Source organism: Apium graveolens, chromosome 4 (genome assembly GCF_009905375.1).
Source record: "Apium graveolens cultivar Ventura chromosome 4, ASM990537v1, whole genome shotgun sequence".
Taxonomy (NCBI): domain Eukaryota; kingdom Viridiplantae; phylum Streptophyta; class Magnoliopsida; order Apiales; family Apiaceae; genus Apium; species Apium graveolens.
Window position 1 is genome coordinate 92,355,519 of NC_133650.1, and position 21,492 is coordinate 92,377,010.

The following is a 21,492-nucleotide window of genomic DNA, read 5'->3' on the forward strand; positions in this document are numbered from 1 at the left end:
TTAGGGACGAAGCATTAATGACAGGATCGGGTATAAAATCCCAAAAAAGTAAGACATACACAATTACAGACTCATTCTCTCAAACTCTTTTTACTTTCTTGTATTCCTTAAACCCACTCTACATCCAGATTCTTATTCTCATACCGGAGGTGAATCGGGGGGACAATCCCTCGCATTATCTTCCCTTTCAGGTAGCAGTCGAAGGCAGTCCCTGGGAGGCCGAAGGCCGTTCATTCAATATGAAGAAGATGTGGGCATAACATTTGGCGCCGTCTGTGGAAATTACAAGAATTATAAATGAGATATCGAGATAATGACAAACATATATATGAGCAATCACTACCACCACCTGGTTTCCCTCCACACAACGGAGGACAGACGTCCTCCCTGGTGGACGCCGATGGAGTCATCAAGTTGGCTCCCAAAGAAGAGGCCTTGCTCCTCAAGATCCGTGCGGAGAGGTTAGCCGCGAAGAAGGGCAAGGCAAAAGATGACCAAGATGAGAAAGAAGCAGAGGCCCGGGCGAAGCGAAGAGAGGCCGATGCGCTACGACTGAAAGCCCTGCAGCTCCAGAGGGAAGAAATTGAGCTACAGGAGAAAGCACTACAGGCTGATGAACCAGAGAAGACCACCAAACACAAGAAAGACTGTAGGGGGTATGGAAAAGAAGATGAGTCTGAATCTAATTCGCACCTCAGAAGGAAAAGGACGAAGCAGCCCCTTCCTCAGATGAAACTTGAAAGAGAAAAAGAGCCGAAGCAGAGCCTAGTGGGAATAGAGAGACCCTGAACATCGAGTTGGAAAAGTTCGGGGCGGATCTTTCAAGTCCGATCGCCGAACCAGCTGCCGAGACTGAAGAGGTTGAGTTATTGCAGGCCATTCAGGCAAAATGGTTCGAATTGGGAGAAATATTGAGAAAGATCTAAAGAAAAAGGTTGTCACGGTAATTTGGCAGTACCATGATGTGTTCTCCTGGGGACCAAAAGATATGCCTGGTTTGGATCCCAAGACGGCTAAACATTGCCTTAATGTTCACCCTGAGGCCAAACTGGTGAAGTAGAAGAAGAGGATTTTTACAGATGAACGACAGAAGGTGATTGAGGCCGAAGTAGAGAAGCTGTTGGAAGCTAAGTTTATAGAGGAAATAGAATACCCTGACTGGTTGGCTAACATGGTGGTCGTAAAGAAATCCAATGGAAAGTAGAGGATGTGTGTAGACTACACAGATCTCAATAAGGCTTGTTTGAAGGATCACTACCCCCTACCCAGCATCGACCAACTGATAGATGCCCCGGCTGGAAACTAGGTACTTAGTTTTCTTGATACTTTTTTCGGTTATCATCAAATTGCCATGAACGACAAAGATGTGCCCAAGACAGCGTTAATAACTCCGAAGGGAACTTATGCTTATATCAAAATGCCCTTCGGACTTAAGAATGCTGGAGCCACATTCCAACGAATGGTGAACAAAGTGTTCAAAGAGCAGATCGGTCGGAATATGGAGGCTTATATGGAGGACATGATCGTAAAATACCTGTTCCAAGATCATGCTGAGGACCTGAAAGAATGCTTCGAAACTCTCCGAATAAATAACATGAGGATTAATACGAACAAGTGCACCTTCGGGGTGTCAAGTGGAAAGTTTTTGGGCTACATGGTCAATGCCCGTGGGATAGAGGCGAACCCGGAGAAAATCAAAGCAGTCATCAACATGGAGGCTCCCAAGTGTATCAGAGACATCCAAAAACTGACTGGCCGACTGGCCTCCCTTCGGAGATTCATTTCCAGATCAGCCGAGAAGGCGCTTCCTTTCTTCGCCGTGCTTAAAGGGTCAAAGAATTTTGAGTGGGAGCCCGGGTGTCAAAAGTCATTCAAAGAAGTGAAAGAATATCTCACCAATGCACCACTCTTAATGAGGCATGATCCAAAAGAGACATGTCAGCGCTAATTAGCTGTGTCTGACAAAACAATGGGGGTAGTACATGTAAAAAATCATGAAGGTGTTTTCTACGTATCTCACATCCTTAAGGATGTAGAAACAAGGTACCCCAATGCTGAGAAATTCGTATATGGGCTGGTCATGGCCTCCCTAAAATTGCGACACTATTTCTAGAGTCGAACGGTTCAGGTTGTCACCGACCAGCCTTTGAAGAAAATTTTGACAAGACCGGAAGCTTTGGGAATTGTCGTGGCCTGGTCTATCGAATTGGGGGAATACGACCTCGAATACGTCCCCCGAACGGCGATCAAAGCTCAAGCCTTGGCAGATTTCATGGTCGATTGCACGCTTTTCGGGCCGCAGGATCTTACACCGGAAGAACAACTCATTCAGACCCCGGGTAGATGGAAGCTTTTTGGGGATGGTTCGGCATCGGGAAGAAGTGTGGGGCAGGTTTAATACTTTCCAGCCCCAACGGGTTTGAAATATGTCAGTCTATTTGGTTCGACTTCCCCCTCACCAATAATGAAATGGAACACGAAGCCCTTCTCGTAGGAATGGAGTTAGCCCAAAGCCTCGAGGCGAAGCACTTAAGGGCGTTTAGTGATTCCATGCTAGTGGTCAAGCACTTCTCAGGAGAATATGAACAAAGGGATCCTCGGACAAAGGCTTATGCCACTAAGGTAAAAGAATCTTCTTTTTAATTTGAAACTTTTGAGCTAAGTCAAATAGGCAGGGAAAATAATAGTCGGGCGGATGCCCTCTCCAGGCTAGCTTCGGCTGAGACACGGAACCTAAATGGTTCTATCTACCTCACCGAAGCCAAGACGCCTTCGATCGAGAAAAAAGAATATCTTGAAATTCACCAAGGCACCGATTGGATGACTCCAATTCGGAATTTTCTGGAAAAAGAATCATGCCTCTAGACCGAATGGAAGCCCTAAAAATAAAGTACAGGGCATCAAGCTACACAATTTTCAATTTAAGAATATACCTCCGATCTATTAGTCAGCCCCTTTTAATGTGCTAGAATAATGAAGAGCAACATCAGGCCCTAGAAGCGGTGCACAAAGGAATTTGCGGAGAACATCTAGTCGGTCGGTGTCTTGCCTTTAAGGTCCTTCGACAAGGATTCTTTTGGCCGACTTTGCAAGCCGATGTGAGTGAATATGGAAAGAAATGCGAACAATGTCAGCTGTTCGCCACGGTTCTAAAGCACACTCCCGAAGAAATGACTTCTGTCCTTAGACCCATTCCATTCGCTATGTGGGCCGTAGACATTGTTGGAATTCTCTCTACTATCACCAAACAGGAAAAATACTGCATAATTACCATCGACTACATGACCAAGTGGGTCGAAGCCCGGCCGTTGTCCACCATAACTGAAGAGAAGCCAAGAAGTTCTTCCTGGAGCAGATCATTCTCAGATTTAGAATCCCGAAAGTGTGTGTTTCGGATAATGGGACCCAGTTCGTCAGAAATAATTTTTTAAAATTTCTGCATTACTTCGGAGTCCAACAGAATTTCAGTTCAGTCGCACATCCCCAGGGGAACGGGGCAATAAAGGCAGCTAACAAAATAATCTTTCAAGAAATAAAGAAAAGTTTAGGCGAAGCCAAGGGAAGATGGGCTGAAGATCTACCTTGGGTCCTGTGGGATTATCGAACAACTCCTCGATCTTCCACTGGGGAAACTCCTTTCAGGTTGGCCTACAGAACAGACGCCCTGGTTCTGGTTGAAGTGGGCCTAGAGTCTTATAGAACTGAAGTCTATAGTGTGGAAATCTACAACTTCGAATTAAGGGGAATATGGATTTGTTAGAAGAGGAAAGAGAGGTTTCCCACCAAAGGAACATGAAATACTTACTACAGGTTTCTCAACACTACGACTCTGGAATTAAAAAGAGTTCGTTCGGCATCGGAGATCTGGTCCTACTAGAATCAGCCGCATCCATGCTAACAAGACAAGGGAAACTTCAGCCAAAGTAGGAAGGGCCTTACAAAGTAATTGAGGTCGTTCGTCCAGGAACCTATAAGTTGGAAACAATAGCTGGCGAAGCAATAAAAAACAATTGGCATGCTAGTCACCTCCGAAAATTTTATCAGCAAGAAAAATTTCTTTTATTTCTCATTTGTACTTCATTCTGAGTTTCACGTGAAAAGTGTGATAATTTAATGATTAATAAAAATGCACTTCTTTCTCACAAATTTTTTACTTAAAATTGCTACAAACTAAGCGGTCGGACGAGTATTACCTAGGGACGACTCCGAAGAAGATAAACCCTTCGGTCGCCACGTTTGGTTCGCCTAAAAAAGGGCGAATTAATATTATCTAGGGGTAATCCTAAATAGATTGTTAATCCCAAACAATCTAACAAGAATTACAGAAGGGGGTTTGAATGTAATTCTTTATTTCTTTTCGATTTTAAAAACTTCTCACAAATATAAATATATCAGTGTTTGAATATGCAAAGGTGCAGAATGAAAATATAGATGAATTCAAACACGAAGTAATTAAACACAAGGATTAAAAATTTTCCAGTGGATTCAACTTACCCACCAGATATATATATATATATATATATATATTGATGAGAACGCTTTGATGCAAAATGCACACAGCTGCTTACAAGTATGAAATACTTAGAATAGAGAAATTCTTAACAGATACAGCTTTTTCTATTTCTCAGTTCTTGTTTTTTTAATTGATACTTTTCTACTTACTACTCTTTGTTTATATATCATCAAGTTACATGATAAAAAGACAAACTAATAAGACAAAAGTGTCTTAGTCTAATTATATGTTGCTTCATTTCTCCATCCAGCATCTTTGAATATCTTCAAGTTAGCATGGAAATGGAAATGCTTCTTTGTTCTCTAAAACCTGTTAATAGGCTGCCACATTCCACTTGCATACAATCAACCCATGTGACTGTCAAGTCACTATCAACTGCTTTTTGAATTTGGTCATCCGTTGAAACTATGTTGGATCATCCATTGAGACTTTGTTGAATCATCCGCTGAAACTCTAGTTGATCATCCGTTGAATCCTTGTGGAACATCCGTTGAGAGTATCTTCATAGTAGTTAACTCTATTTCACTTATGCAAGATTATAAAGCATCTAATATTTACAATTAGCCAACCTATTTTGCATATCAATCTAGTAGTCAACATGGCTTAGAATATCCTACAACTTTTAGTTCTCTAAGGCATTACAATATACAGGAATGTGCTACCAAAACTTATTTAAATATAAGCTACTCTCTCAACAGATGACTAATAAAATTATCTGCTGAGAGCTACAAAAATCACTTGGTTAAATCTACTAAGGTGTTTTTGTAGAATATCATCAAGTCTACAACATAGTCCTAAAATAGATTAATGTCCTTCGCCCTATGACTGTTATTAAGTGAATACATGCGGAAAGGATGAATGAGGAATGTCTAAGGGCAATCCTGAAAAAAGACTTTCCCCTTCATCCTTCCCTTAAAATTTCTCACTATCACTACTGAAAGAAAAGTGATACTGCCGAAGGAACAAAGAAGGCCTTGTCTAGGGGTGATTCCGAAGAAGACAAGCCCTTCATCCTCCGATCATGCATAAAGTTTTTACAAGTAAACCTGGAAAGCAAAGAAGGTCTCGTCTAGGGGCGATCCCAAAGAAAATGATACATTCCCCTTCTAATTTTAACATTACTTCGAATGTTATAATTCTTGCTTTAATTTTTACAAGTACCACTTTTGACCGATGGAATGAAAGAAAACTGGCCTGGGACAACCCAAAGAAGAACACCCCTCCCTATTCCTTCGCCTAAAAGGACATACCATTCTCAGTGTTACTGGCTCGAATTTCTCTTCGGACTTAGGCCTCGACCCTGTAACACTTGGGGCCGAAGATGGGATGGATAATACATGAGAGACAGAAACTGCTAAGGCAAAAGATAGGCCAAATATGCAGGGGTATTACACAAAAATTGCAAGGCAAAATTCTAGCCGAAGGCGAAGCAAGCGAAGAAAACTACTATATAGAAATTGCTAAGGCAAAAATAAAGTTGGAGATGCAATGAATAAAGTAAAGTAAATGTATTGGAAACCTTTGCCCGAAGGCAAGTTCAGTACAAAAACCCGAAGGCACGAGTATCAGAATATCACATAATGGAAAATTATTACAAGAAGCATCTAGGCCTAGAGGTCTTCATCTGCTTCATTCTCGCCCGAGGAGACAACTGGAGCTTCCACGACCACCCGACCTATAGGGTCTTCTAAGATGTCATCCCGCAGTTGCTTATAATACCATTCAAGGCCATGGGTCTTTTTAAAGATATAATCAACCCCGAACTGGAAGCACCGCTCCTCGGTCTGATCCAGCTGCTTCTTGGTTTTCTGAAGCTCCTTGCGGGACTTCTTCGGCTGAACCTCCAACCTGCGTTTATCAGCTTACAGCACTTCGGCCTGACCAAACCAGCACGTCGTTCTGGGTTTGCACCCTTCCTAGATCTTCCTCGGCCATCATGGACTTCCTCTCCAGCTCCTTGACCTCAGCCATTCTGGCCCCCATGTCTCAGACTTTGTCCTCCACGGTCAAAGCCCAAGGAGCAGCCTGCAAAAAATATACAAGGCAAAAAAAATATGTAAAACGAACAAAGGGAAAAATATGAAGAAGGAATAAAGATAAGAAAAAGAAAAATAACTACAAACTAGGGACAGAAAAGACATCAGCTCGGTAAAAGCTTCCGTCGGAAATGCCGCAGCAAAGGAAGCTTTGTCAGATGGAAGCTGAAGGTCGCGGAACATGTCCAAAGCCACCTCCTTCGTCGATTCCTTGGCAGGATTACCGGTGTGGTACAACGTCAAGACGGCCCAGCCGAGGACGAAGGTCTGAACAACCCCATCCTTTAGGAGTGAGCAAAAAACCGAAAAAAATTCGAAAACGAAACCGCTAAAATCCGAGGAAAACTGATCCGCTTAAAACAGAACCGAAACTGAAAAATTAAAAACCAAAACCGATTTACGGTTTTGGTTATGTGTTAAAACCGAACCGAAATAACCGATCCGATTATTAAAATATATATATTTTTTAAAGTTAATACATATTATATATATATATATTATAAACATAAATAATATATATAAACAACTTCACCTGAACAATAAATTAAATGATCAATATAGTGTTTGAAACGTGTTTAATTATAATTATTCTGAGCTTTCTTACCAATTAGAAGGAATAAAGAGGGAGCCGCTTGTCCCGGGAAACGAAGTACGCTTTGGTGATTATACATGTATAAAGACGTAGAGCAAAAATATATATGTGTTAATTGAAATTCGTGGATAGTTGCCACAGTAAGAATTTTAATGAGATAAAGTAGTGATGCTAAACCAAGCACAACAAACCTGGCGCTTGAATTTCACCAGTTTGACTGTATCGCCTGGTTTCCAGAAGATAGTAGTATTGGTTACCTGATGCTTTCATATTGGCTCTCCTTTTCTTGTTTATTACGGTTACTTGATAGTAATTCAGTGTTTTCAATCAACTAGCTAGTAGTCATATTTGTTTTGTTAATTTTGTTATGCAGTTTTAAAACTGAAACTGATCCGAATGAAACTGAACTGAGGTTTTTTTAACCGAAACCGAACAGTGGATTTTGGTTGTGGTTTCGGTTTTCAATTTTAAAAACCGAGGGTTTGCAGTTTCGATTTCAACTTCGGGAAAAAACCGCCTCGAACAGAACCGCGCTCTACCCTACCATCCTTGTTCTGGAGCCGCTTGGAAGGAACCCCCTCTCCCCTGAACTCTAGGTCATATCCCTGGACGTCCTCTGAGGCCGAAGGAGCCTGCTGCAGCGAAACCACCCTCTCAGAATCGGCTCCATCCTCCGTCTCCTCCTCAGAAGGATCCGGGACAACCTTTTTGCCATCCGCATTGGCCTTCGCGGCCTCCTCTGCAGCTCTTTTTTTGGCCGCCCTGGCCTTCTTCCTCTCGATGAGGGCATCCCTGCTAGACACTGAAAGCTAAAAACAAAAGAGAACAAAATAAAAGTTAGTCTAGGCAGATATCATAAGATAGTAAAATATACAAGGCATAAAGACGAAAGTAGAAAAAGGAAGAGTGAACAAGGGAAAGCAGGTATGAGACATTATATATAAAAAAACTAAGGAGAAAATTGTTACCCCCACCCCACAAGCTCATAATCCAATCTTTGTCCCGAAAGTTCTCGAGACTGAGCTTCGCCACCTTCGCATCCACTAGGGCCGCATAAAGGTCCTTCTCCTCATCCGATAAGTACGGCATTATAAGTGACGAAATGTTGACCTCATGCCAGACTGAGATCTCGGCCAGCTTCGGCCTACTGACGAAGCACCAGTGGATGTGGGTGGATTTATTGTTGGAATTTATGGTCGTCTAGTTCGGTCAGTCGGCCCGACGGACAATGTTGTAGAAGCCCGGGTTCTTCCGGAAATCATAGTGATACCAGAACAGACCGGTGAGCAGCTGAATTCCGGCTTAAAGGCACCAGTTGTGGAAGCAGTTAATATGGATGAATCCATTCGGATCCATATGCCCCAGTGTAAACCCCATCTGGCTGAAGAGCCTCCTCAGAATCTTGAGCAGCGGCACTCTGAAGCCGTACTTGAATGCCGCCTTTGAGATTCCTACGGCGCAGTCTCCATACCCCTTCGGCATGCCAGGAGTATCATAAATTTGCTCGTCCTCCTTGGCGGTGTACATTCAATATGAAGAAGATGTGGGCATAACATTTGGCGCCGTCTGTGGAAATTACAAGAATTATAAATGAGATATCGAGATAATGACAAACATATATATGAGCAATCACTACCACCACCTGGTTTCCCTCCACACAACGGGGGACAGACGTCCTCCCTGGTGGACGCCGATGGAGTCATCAAGTTGGCTCCCGAAGAAGAGGCCTTGCTCCTCAAGATCCGTGCGGAGAGGTTAGCCGCGAAGAAGGGCAAGGCAAAAGATGACCAAGATGAGAAAGAAGCAGAGGCCCGGGCGAAGCGAAGAGAGGCCGATGCGCTACGACTGAAAGCCCTGCAGCTCCAGAGGGAAGAAATTGAGCTACAGGAGAAAGCACTACAGGCTGATGAACCAGAGAAGACCACCAAACACAAGAAAGACTGTAGGGGGTATGGAAAAGAAGATGAGTCTGAATCTAATTCGCACCTCAGAAGGAAAAGGACGAAGCAGCCCCTTCCTCAGATGAAACTTGAAAGAGAAAAAGAGCCGAAGCAGAGCCTAGTGGGAATAGAGAGACCCTGAACATCGAGTTGGAAAAGTTCGGGGCGGATCTTTCAAGTCCGATCGCCGAACCAGCTGCCGAGACTGAAGAGGTTGAGTTATTGCAGGCCATTCAGGAAAAATGGTTCGAATTGGGAGAAATATTGAGAAAAATCTAAAGAAAAAGGTTGTCACGGTAATTTGGCAGTACCATGATGTGTTCTCCTGGGGACCAAAAGATATGCCTGGTTTGGATCCCAAGACGGCAAAACATTGCCTTAATGTTCACCCTGAGGCCAAACTGGTGAAGTAGAAGAAGAGGATTTTTACAGATGAACGACAGAAGGTGATTGAGGCCGAAGTAGAGAAGCTGTTGGAAGCTAAGTTTATAGAGGAAATAGAATACCCTGACTGGTTGGCTAACATGGTGGTCGTAAAGAAATCCAATGGAAAGTAGAGGATGTGTGTAGACTACACAGATCTCAATAAGGCTTGTTTGAAGGATCACTACCCCCTACCCAGCATCGACCAACTGATAGATGCCCCGGCTGGAAACTAGGTACTTAGTTTTCTTGATACTTTTTTCGGTTATCATCAAATTGCCATGAACGACAAAGATGTGCCCAAGACAGCGTTAATAACTCCGAAGGGAACTTATGCTTATATCAAAATGCCCTTCGGACTTAAGAATGCTGGAGCCACATTCCAACGAATGGTTAACAAAGTGTTCAAAGAGCAGATCGGTCGGAATATGGAGGCTTATATGGAGGACATGATCGTAAAATACCTGTTCCAAGATCATGCTGAGGACCTGAAAGAATGCTTCGAAACTCTCCGAATAAATAACATGAGGATTAATACGAACAAGTGCACCTTCGGGGTGTCAAGTGGAAAGTTTTTGGGCTACATGGTCAATGCCCGTGGGATAGAGGCGAACCCGGAGAAAATCAAAGCGGTCATCAACATGGAGGCTCCCAAGTGTATCAGAGACATCCAAAAACTGACTGGCCGACTGGCCTCCCTTCAGAGATTCATTTCCAGATCAGCCGAGAAGGCGCTTCCTTTCTTCGCCGTGCTTAAAGGGTCAAAGAATTTTGAGTGGGAGCCCGGGTGTCAAAAGTCATTCAAAGAAGTGAAAGAATATCTCACCAATGCACCACTCTTAATGAGGCATGATCCAAAAGAGACATGTCAGCGCTAATTAGCTGTGTCTGACAAAACAATGGGGGTAGTACTTGTAAAAAATCATGAAGGTGTTTTCTACGTATCTCACATCCTTAAGGATGTAGAAACAAGGTACCCTAATGCTGAGAAATTCGTATATGGGCTGGTCATGGCCTCCCTAAAATTGCGACACTATTTCCAGAGTCGAACGGTTCAGGTTGTCACCGACCAGCCTTTGAAGAAAATTTTGACAAGACCGGAAGCTTTGGGAATTGTCGTGGCCTGGTCTATCGAATTGGGGGAATACGACCTCGAATACGTCCCCCGAACGGCGATCAAAGCTCAAGCCTTGGCAGATTTCATGGTCGATTGCACGCTTTTCGGGCCGCAGGATCTTACACCGGAAGAACAACTCATTCAGACCCCGGGTAGATGGAAGCTTTTTGGGGATGGTTCGGCATCGAGAAGAAGTGTGGGGCAGGTTTAATACTTTCCAGCCCCAACGAGTTTGAAATATGTTAGTCTATTTGGTTCGACTTCCCCCTCACCAATAATGAAATGGAACACGAAGCCCTTCTCGTAGGAATGGAGTTAGCCCAAAGCCTCGAGGCGAAGCACTTAAGGGCGTTTAGTGATTCCATGCTAGTGGTCAAGCACTTCTCAGGAGAATATGAACAAAGGGATCCTCGGACAAAGGCTTATGCCACTAAGGTAAAAGAATATTCTTTTTACTTTAAAACTTTTGAGCTAAGTCAAATAGGCAGGGAAAATAATAGTCGGGCGGATGCCCTCTCCAGGCTAGCTTCGGCTGAGACACGGAACCTAAATGGTTCTATCTACCTCACCGAAGCCAAGACGCCTTCGATCGAGAAAAAAGAATATCTTGAAATTCACCAAGGCACCGATTGGATGACTCCAATTCGGAATTTTCTGGAAAAAGAATCATGCCTCTAGACCGAATGGAAGCCCTAAAAATAAAGTACAGGGCATCAAGCTACACAATTTTCAATTTAAGAATATACCTCCGATCTATTAGTCAGCCCCTTTTAATGTGCTAGAATAATGAAGAGCAACATCAGGCCCTAGAAGCGGTGCACAAAGGAATTTGCGGAAAACATCTAGTCGGTCGGTGTCTTGCCTTTAAGGTCCTTCGACAAGGATTCTTTTGGCCGACTTTGCGAGCCGATGTGAGTGAATATGGAAAGAAATGCGAACAATGTCAGCTGTTCGCCACGGTTCTAAAGCACACTCCCGAAGAAATGACTTCTGTCCTTAGACCCATTCCATTCGCTATGTGGGCCGTAGACATTGTTGGAATTCTCTCTACTATCACCAAACAGGAAAAATACTGCATAATTACCATCGACTACATGACCAAGTGGGTCGAAGCCCGACCGTTGTCCACCATAACTGAAGAGAAGCCAAGAAGTTCTTCCTGGAGCAGATCATTCTCAGATTTGGAATCCCGAAAGTGTGTGTTTCGGATAATGGGACCCAGTTCGTCAGAAATAATTTTTTAAAATTTCTGCATTACTTCGGAGTCCAACAGAATTTCAGTTCAGTCGCACATCCCCAGGGGAACGGGGCAATAAAGGCAGCTAACAAAATAATCTTTCAAGAAATAAAGAAAAGTTTAGGCGAAGCCAAGGGAAGATGGGCTGAAGATCTACCTTGGGTCCTGTGGGATTATCGAACAACTCCTCGATCTTCCACTGGGGAAACTCCTTTCAGGTTGGCCTACAGAACAGACGCCCTGGTTCTGGTTGAAGTGGGCCTAGAGTCTTATAGAACTGAAGTCTATAGTGTGGAAATCTAAAACTTCGAATTAAGGGGAATGTGGATTTGTTAGAAGAGGAAAGAGAGGTTTCCCACCAAAGGAACATGAAATACTTACTACAGGTTTCTCAACACTACGACTCTGGAATTAAAAAGAGTTCGTTCGGCATCGGAGATCTGGTCCTACTAGAATCAGCCGCATCCATGCTAACAAGACAAGGGAAACTTCAGCCAAAGTAGGAAGGGCCTTACAAAGTAATTGAGGTCGTTCGTCCAGGAACCTATAAGTTGGAAACAATAGCTGGAGAAGCAATAAAAAACAATTGGCATGCTAGTCACCTCCGAAAATTTTATCAGTAAGAAAAATTTCTTTTATTTCTCATTTGTACTTCATTCTGAGTTTCACGTGAAAAGTGTGATAATTTAATGATTAATAAAAATGCACTTCTTTCTCACAAATTTTTTACTTAAAATTGCTACAAACTAAGCGGTCGGACGAGTATTACCTAGGGACGACTCCGAAGAAGATAAACCCTTCGGTCGCCACGTTTGGTTCGCCTAAAAAAGGGCGAATTAATATTATCTAGGGGTAATCCTAAATAGATTGTTAATCCCAAACAATCTAACAAGAATTACAGAAGGGGGTTTGAATGTAATTCTTTATTTCTTTTCGATTTTAAAAACTTCTCACAAATATAAATATATCAGTGTTTGAATATGCAAAGGTGCAGAATGAAAATATAGATGAATTCAAACACGAAGTAATTAAACACAAGGATTAAAAATTTTCCAGTGGATTCAACTTACCCACCAGATATATATATATATATATTGATGAGAACGCTTTGATGCAAAATGCACACAGCTGCTTACAAGTATGAAATACTTAGAATAGAGAAATTCTTAACAGATACAGCTTTTTCTATTTCTCAGTTCTTGTTTTTTTAATTGATACTTTTCTACTTACTACTCTTTGTTTATATATCATCAAGTTACATGATAAAAAGACAAACTAATAAGACAAAAGTGTCTTAGTCTAATTATATGTTGCTTCATTTCTCCATCCAGCATCTTTGAATATCTTCAAGTTAGCATGGAAATGGAAATGCTTCTTTGTTCTCTAAAACCTGTTAATAGGCTGCCACATTCCACTTGCATACAATCAACCCATGTGACTGTCAAGTCACTATCAACTGCTTTTTGAATTTGGTCATCCGTTGAAACTATGTTGGATCATCCATTGAGACTTTGTTGAATCATCCGCTGAAACTCTAGTTGATCATCCGTTGAATCCTTGTGGAACATCCGTTGAGAGTATCTTCATAGTAGTTAACTCTATTTCACTTATGCAAGATTATAAAGCATTTAATATTTACAATTAGCCAACCTATTTTGCATATCAATCTAGTAGTCAACATGGCTTAGAATATCCTACAACTTTTAGTTCTCTAAGGCATTACAATATACAGGAATGTGCTACCAAAACTTATTTAAATATAAGCTACTCTCTCAACAGATGACTAATAAAATTATCTGCTGAGAGCTACAAAAATCACTTGGTTAAATCTACTAAGGTGTTTTTGTAGAATATCATCAAGTCTACAACATAGTCCTAAAATAGATTAATGTCCTTCGCCCTATGACTGTTATTAAATTATAAAGTGAATACATGCGGAAAGGATGAATGAGGAATGTCTAAGGGCAATCCTGAAAAAAGACTTTCCCCTTCATCCTTCCCTTAAAATTTCTCACTATCACTACTGAAAGAAAAGTGATACTGCCGAAGGAACAAAGAAGGCCTTGTCTAGGGGTGATTCCGAAGAAGACAAGCCCTTCATCCTCCGATCATGCATAAAGTTTTTACAAGTAAACCTGGAAAGCAAAGAAGGTCTCGTCTAGGGGCGATCCCAAAGAAAATGATACATTCCCCTTCTAATTTTAACATTACTTCGAATGTTATAATTCTTGCTTTAATTTTTACAAGTACCACTTTTGACCGATGGAATGAAAGAAAACTGGCCTGGGACAACCCAAAGAAGAACACCCCTCCCTATTCCTTCGCCTAAAAGGACATACCATTCTCAGTGTTACTGGCTCGAATTTCTCTTCGGACTTAGGCCTCGACCCTGTAACACTTGGGGCCGAAGATGGGATGGATAATACATGAGAGACAGAAACTGCTAAGGAAAAAGATAGGCCAAATATGCAGGGGTATTACACAAAAATTGCAAGGCAAAATTCTAGCTGAAGGCGAAGCAAGCGAAGAAAACTACTATATAGAAATTGCTAAGGCAAAAATAAAGTTGGAGATGCAATGAATAAAGTAAAGTAAATGTATTGGAAACCTTTGCCCGAAGGCAAGTTCAGTACAAAAGCCCGAAGGCACGAGTATCAGAATATCACATAATGGAAAATTATTACAAGAAGCATCTAGGCCTAGAGGTCTTTATCTGCTTCATTCTCGCCCGAGGAGACAACTGGAGCTTCCACGACCACCCGACCTATAGGGTCTTCTAAGATGTCATCCCGCAGTTGCTTATAATACCATTCAAGGCCATGGGTCTTTTTAAGGATATAATCAACCCCGAACTGGAAGCACCGCTCCTCGGTCTGATCCAGCTGCTTCTTGGTTTTTTGAAGCTCCTTGCGGGACTTCTTCGGCTGAACCTCCAGCCTGCGTTTATCAGCTTACAGCACTTCGGCCTGACCCAACCAGCACGTCGTTCTGGGTTTGCACCCTTCCCAGATCTTCCTCGGCCGTCATGGACTTCCTCTCCAGCTCCTTGACCTCAGCCATTCTGGCCCCCATGTCTCAGACTTTGTCCTCCACGGTCAAAGCCCAAGGAGCAGCCTGCAAAAAATATACAAGGCAAAAAAAATATGTAAAACGAACAAAGGGAAAAATATGAAGAAGGAATAAAGATAAGAAAAAGAAAAATAACTACAAACTAGGGACAGAAAAGACATCAGCTCGGTAAAAGCTTCTGTCGGAAATGCCGCAGCAAAGGAAGCTTTGTCAGATGGAAGCTGAAGGTCGCGGAACATGTCCAAAGCCACCTCCTTCGTCGATTCCTTGGCAGGATTACCGGTGTGGTACAACGTCAAGACGGCCCAGCCGAGGACGAAGGTCTGAACAACCCCATCCTTTAGGAGTGAGCAAAAAACCGAAAAAAATTCGAAAACGAAACCGCTAAAATCCGAGGAAAACTGATCCGCTTAAAACAGAACCGAAACTGAAAAATTAAAAACCAAAACCGATTTACGGTTTTGGTTATGTGTTAAAACCGAACCGAAATAACCGATCCGATTATTAAAATATATATATTTTTTAAAGTTAATACATATTATATATATATATATATTATAAACATAAATAATATATATAAACAACTTCACCTGAACAATAAATTAAATGATAAATATAGTGTTTGAAACGTGTTTAATTATAATTATTCTGAGCTTTCTTACCAATTAGAAGGAATAAAGAGGGAGCCGCTTGTCCCGGGAAACGAAGTACGCTTTGGTGATTATACATGTATAAAGACGTAGAGCAAAAATATATATGTGTTAACTGAAATTCGTGGATAGTTGCCACAGTAAGAATTTTAATGAGATAAAGTAGTGATGCTAAACCAAGCACAACAAACCTGGCGCTTGAATTTCACCAGTTTGACTGTATCGCCTGGTTTCCAGAAGATAGTAGTATTGGTTACCTGATGCTTTCATATTGGCTCTCCTTTTCTTGTTTATTACGGTTACTTGATAGTAATTCAGTGTTTTCAATCAACTAGCTAGTAGTCATATTTGTTTTGTTAATTTTGTTATGCAGTTTTAAAACTGAAACTGATCCGAATGAAACTGAACTGAGGTTTTTTTAACCGAAACCGAACAGTGGATTTTGGTTGTGGTTTCGGTTTTCAATTTTAAAAACCGAGGGTTTGCAGTTTCGGTTTCAACTTCGGGAAAAAACCGCCTCGAACAGAACCGCGCTCTACCCTACCATCCTTGTTCTGGAGCCGCTTGGAAGGAACCCCCTCTCCCATGAACTCTAGGTCATATCCCTGGACGTCCTCTGAGGCCGAAGGAGCCTGCTGCAGCGAAACCACCCTCTCAGAATCGGCTCCATCCTCCGTCTCCTCCTCAGAAGGATCCGGGACAACCTTTTTGCCATCCGCATTGGCCTTCGCGGCCTCCTCTGCAGCTCTTTTTTTGGCCGCCCTGGCCTTCTTCCTCTCGATGAGGGCATCCCTGCTAGACACTGAAAGCTAAAAACAAAAGAGAACAAAATAAAAGTTAGTCTAGGCAGATATCATAAGACAGTAAAATATACAAGGCATAAAGACGAAAGAAGAAAAAGGAAGAGCGAACAAGGGAAAGCAGGTATGAGACATTATATATAAAAAAACTAAGGAGAAAATTGTTACCCCCACCCCACAAGCTCATAATCCAATCTTTGTCCCGAAAGTTCTCGAGACTGAGCTTCGCCACCTTCGCATCCACTAGGGCCGCATAAAGGTCCTTCTCCTCATCCGATAAGTATGGCATTATAAGTGACGAAATGTTGACCTCATGCCAGACTGAGATCTCGGCCAGCTTCGGCCTACTGACGAAGCACCAGTGGATGTGGGTGGATTTATTGTTGGAATTTATGGTCGTCTAGTTCGGTCAGTCGGCCCGACGGACAATGTTGTAGAAGCCCGGGTTCTTCCGGAAATCATAGTGATACCAGAACAGACCGGTGAGCAGCTGAATTCCGGCTTAAAGGCACCAGTTGTGGAAGCAGTTAATATGGATGAATCCATTCGGATCCATATGCCCCAGTGTAAACCCCATCTGGCTGAAGAGCCTCCTCAGAATCTTGAGCAGCGGCACTCTGAAGCCGCACTTGAATGCCGCCTTTGAGATTCCTACGGCACAGTCTCCATACCCCTTCGGCATGCCAGGAGTATCATAAATTTGCTCGTCCTCCTTGGCGGTGTACAGCCAAAAGTAGCCCCGCGTGATGAAGTAGTCGAAGTACATTTGACCCACACTGTCCTTCGACAGCTCTGACCGGTTGTTCGCCGCAGGATACGATGTAACAGAGCCGAAGAGAGCTTGGCCCGTTCTTTCAGGATGAATAGAAGAAGTCCCAGCTAGAGTGTTCACCCTTGGAACAAAAATCTTAGTTGGAGGGTTCACTCGGTCCATGTCCCTGTATTCAGAAATAAAAAGACAAGTTAGTCCATGTACTCAGATTAAATGAAAAGAAAAATAAAAGGACAAGGGACCGAGTACATGTCCTAGAACCGAGTGACCAAGAAAATGCCTAGATTCGGCTCCCGAAGGATGTTCTACTGAACAGTTTTCCTGAAGGAAGTTCTTGCCCCCAAAAACCCTTCGCATGCCATCTTTAAACTCAACAGGCAAGGAAGAAGGAAGAACTAAGCACCCTGGGTCGGCTCCCGAAGGTTGTTCTACAATCAAAAATCCCCCGAAGAGAGTTTTTTACTAAGAACAACTCACATGCCCTCTTTAAACCCAGTGGGTGCCCCATAAAAAGCAAAAACCCGAAAAAGTCCTACAAACTGCCCAGAAAAGACATCCCACGCCAAAAACCAACACAAAAACACAAGACGAGAGCCGTGAAAACAACCTTTAGACCCTGATGCAAAGAATAACATATAATAACTTGCATGGAAACATAAAATGTGAAAAAAAGAACTTACTGATTTGAAGATGTTGTTTGACTGAGATGGGATGGTTGGGAAAAGTAGAATTGTTGTTGCCCGTAATTGAAAAACTTGAGATTATTGTTACTGTTTTTGTCTAGATGTTGGAAAGAGATAAAAGAAACACAATAGTGTATTGTGGCTCTTTATATAGGCGCCTAAATGTGTATTGGGTGCCAAAAAAAGCCGACGTCTGGGGCTCTTTTGAAATAGACGGTCCTGATGAAAATGGTTGAAATTCAACGACTGAGATTGATTTATGGAATGATGTGATTGGCAGATGTCCCATTAATTCCCCACGACGTCGCCATGTGTACAGATGAAAGTTGAGGCAAGACTGAAGCCATCGTCCTAAGGTTTCTTCACCCCAAGATAGGCCTAGATTGATGTCCATCGGCTCGCCCGAAGGTCCAACCGAAGGACATGGACATGTTGGTTATGGGCCCAATAAGGCCCCACTGAGCGAAGGCCCATTACACAATTATGCTATTGGGCCGAAGGCCTAGATAGGTCCACGTACCGCAGGTCCAGTTAGCTCAGCAGACTGAGGCCCACTTCTGTTCCAATCGTTGATATTACACAATCATAACGCCCCATTTCTCCTCCTCTCCATTGAGAAGGTGTAACGGATGAAGCATTAATGACGGGATTAGGTATAAAATCCCAGGAAAGTAAGACATACACAATTACAGACTCATTCTCTCAAACTCTCTCTACTTTCTTGTATTCTTTAAACCCAATCTACATCCAAATTCTTATTCTCACACCGTAGGTGAATCGGGGGGACAATCCCTTGTATTCTCTTTCCTTTCAGGTAGCACCCGAAGGAAGTCCTGGGAGCCTAAAGGCCGTTCATTCAGTCCGAAGAAGATCTGGGCGTAACATAGGGAGATCCTATTATATTTAAAATAGTTAAGTATCATATCTTTTCATTAACCTGATACGATGGTTAAAAATTTTACAATTTTTTATCATCAAACTTTTTGAAAATATATGAAAGTGCCTCGAAAATTCAAAAATATAAGAGTCTATTCACAAAATATGGTTGGTGTTTATAATATCCGGGAAAATTATGCGAATATTTTGTGATAATTAAATAAATATTATGTGTTTACATGAGTTTAAAATGATCATTTCCATGTTATCACATGTTATGGTTGTTATATGTGGCTCCGCAAGGACCATAAATTATTTTAAATTAATTGTTATGTGTTTAAAAGGCAACTATATGAAAGAATCCGCGATTTAGACGCGGGTTTACTAGCGTCTTTATCGAGACACTTGTTTTATCTTGTTTTATGTGCGTTTGCATGCATTTTATGTATTTTTGGGATTTTCTATTAATTTAGGAAATATTTCGGTTTCTCAAAAATCAACGGGCCGGGACCCCACCGGGACGTTAAAGCCCACAAAATTCATATTTTTATTTTTATAAAATCATATGCATTTCAAATATCCATTATTTTTGTATTTTTGGATTATTTATAATTTTTGGGGAATTTTGGCATAAATTTTATATTTTTTTAATTTAAAAATTATTCCCCATAATTAATATTTTTGGGCCTAATTATTTTAATGAAAGGATAAAACACCATTAATTGATTTTGGGGTATTTATTTTTCTAAAAATATAAATAGCTAAAAACCTAATTTATTATTCATTTTTATTAAAAAAAATGCAGAAAATATAAACAAGTTTGGAGGTATAATTTATTCTTGATCAAAGAATCATTGATTTTGGGAGTTCTAGGAATCCAATATTGATGTTCTACATAACCAATTGATCCTCTTGAAGAGCCCGTTCTATTGATACCACTTTCATCAATTGAGGGTAATTATTTTAGAAAATCGAATTTTGTGTTCTTGAGCTTGAAATCGTTTTTGATTCATGTTAATTTTTGATTGTTTTTGAAGTTATGATTAGCTTTAGAATGTTGAGGAGAGTTGATTTATGTATTTAGATGAATTATTTGAATCCCGAAAGTATATAAACTAGTCATTGGTTTTGTGACTTTTTATTTTTTGATTTTATAGATTATTGATGTTAGTTTGATTGATTTTGATTATATAAACAGATTCTAAGAATTTGAAGCTTTGTTTGTGTATTGATCGTATTTAGTAAAAAAACGAAGAAGTTTGACTGTTGGCGGAAAAAGCTCGGATTATCGCCGGCTTTAATGGTCTTTTGGCCGGATTTTGTGTTCGAACGACCAACTGTTGATGCTAGTGTTATGATTGTGATACGTGAATGATTTTATATGATTTTGGTATAAAAACCGAATGGAATCGGTTTATTTTGACCTCCGTTGGTGTTGCCGGATGTCGGTCGGTTTCTGGAGTTTCCCAGATTCCGGCGACGTTCTTGCCGCGTCGGTCACCTTGCCCAGTCCCCGGCGAACTCTTCCCCCACTGTTTGGTCCCATTTCTGACAAACTGAAACATAGAAATCTGTTTCAATTATTTTTGTTTTAAAATTTATTTCAAAATTCATTTTCTGTTTTCAAAAATTATTTCTTTTAATTCCCAAAATTTATTTAGTTAAATATTTAATTAAATAAATTATTTTAAATTCTAAAAAAATATTTTTCTTTTATTATTTTCAAAAAATAAAAATTTGATTTAATTATTTATAATTTATTTTAAGTAATTATATATGAATTTAATTAATTGATTAATTTATTTAATTAATTTTATTTATAAATAGTTAAATAAAGTATAATTATTTATAATTAATTCAAATAATTCCTAAAAATTATTTTTAGCTTTTAAAAATTATATTTAATTATTTAAAAATCAATTAATATCATTATTAATTGATTTATTCATATTTTATTCATAATAAATAGGTCGTTCGTCGGTTTAATACGAAATGAACGCGTCTAGACTCTGAAAAATATTCCGCTTCCAATAAAAATACTTTCGAGACCTAAATTATTTTGTATCAAATGGTCATTTGATTTGCGAGTCGTTCTGAGTCGGTATTGATCTATACATCATATTTTTGACTGGTTTCAAATCTAAACGCACTAAGACCTATCTTTTGATGATTTGACCGATGTGTTACATGAATTATGTGTTTGTGTGTTATATGAATAACATGATATCATGCTATGTGATATGCATGCTATCTGTTTACAGTTTTCAATGCCATGATTAGTTATAAACGATCGGGTAGATGTTGAGACGTATAGTTACGTCGACTGAGTTTGGTTTTGTTAACTGAAATAGTACTTTTGTTTATAGAATTGAATAGCAAGGAGTGTAGTCAGGAGTTAGACTGAGTTGGTAGCCAGCAGTTATAAGCTGATATTATAGTGAAAGGTTATCGAGCAAACCAGGCAAATTTCCTAACCATATCGTTTGTGGTTTCAATTTATTTTAAAAAGGAAATGATTATACTCATCAATGCTTTTAATTTCCTTATGCAAGTATTCCTACACTATTTTAATTCCAGAATAGCTTAATGTTTTACATATTCAAAATATTAGAATTGTTTATAAATAATCTCGTGATGCGTTATATACAGACAATCAGTGATTTATTGAGATCTTTTTATTCTAGTAATTGTACTCCTAGAAAAAACCTCCCATTTGATAGATAGTGAATAGATATGCTATCCAGATATACTCTATATAGTAAAACTTTATGATGAGATTAGCGA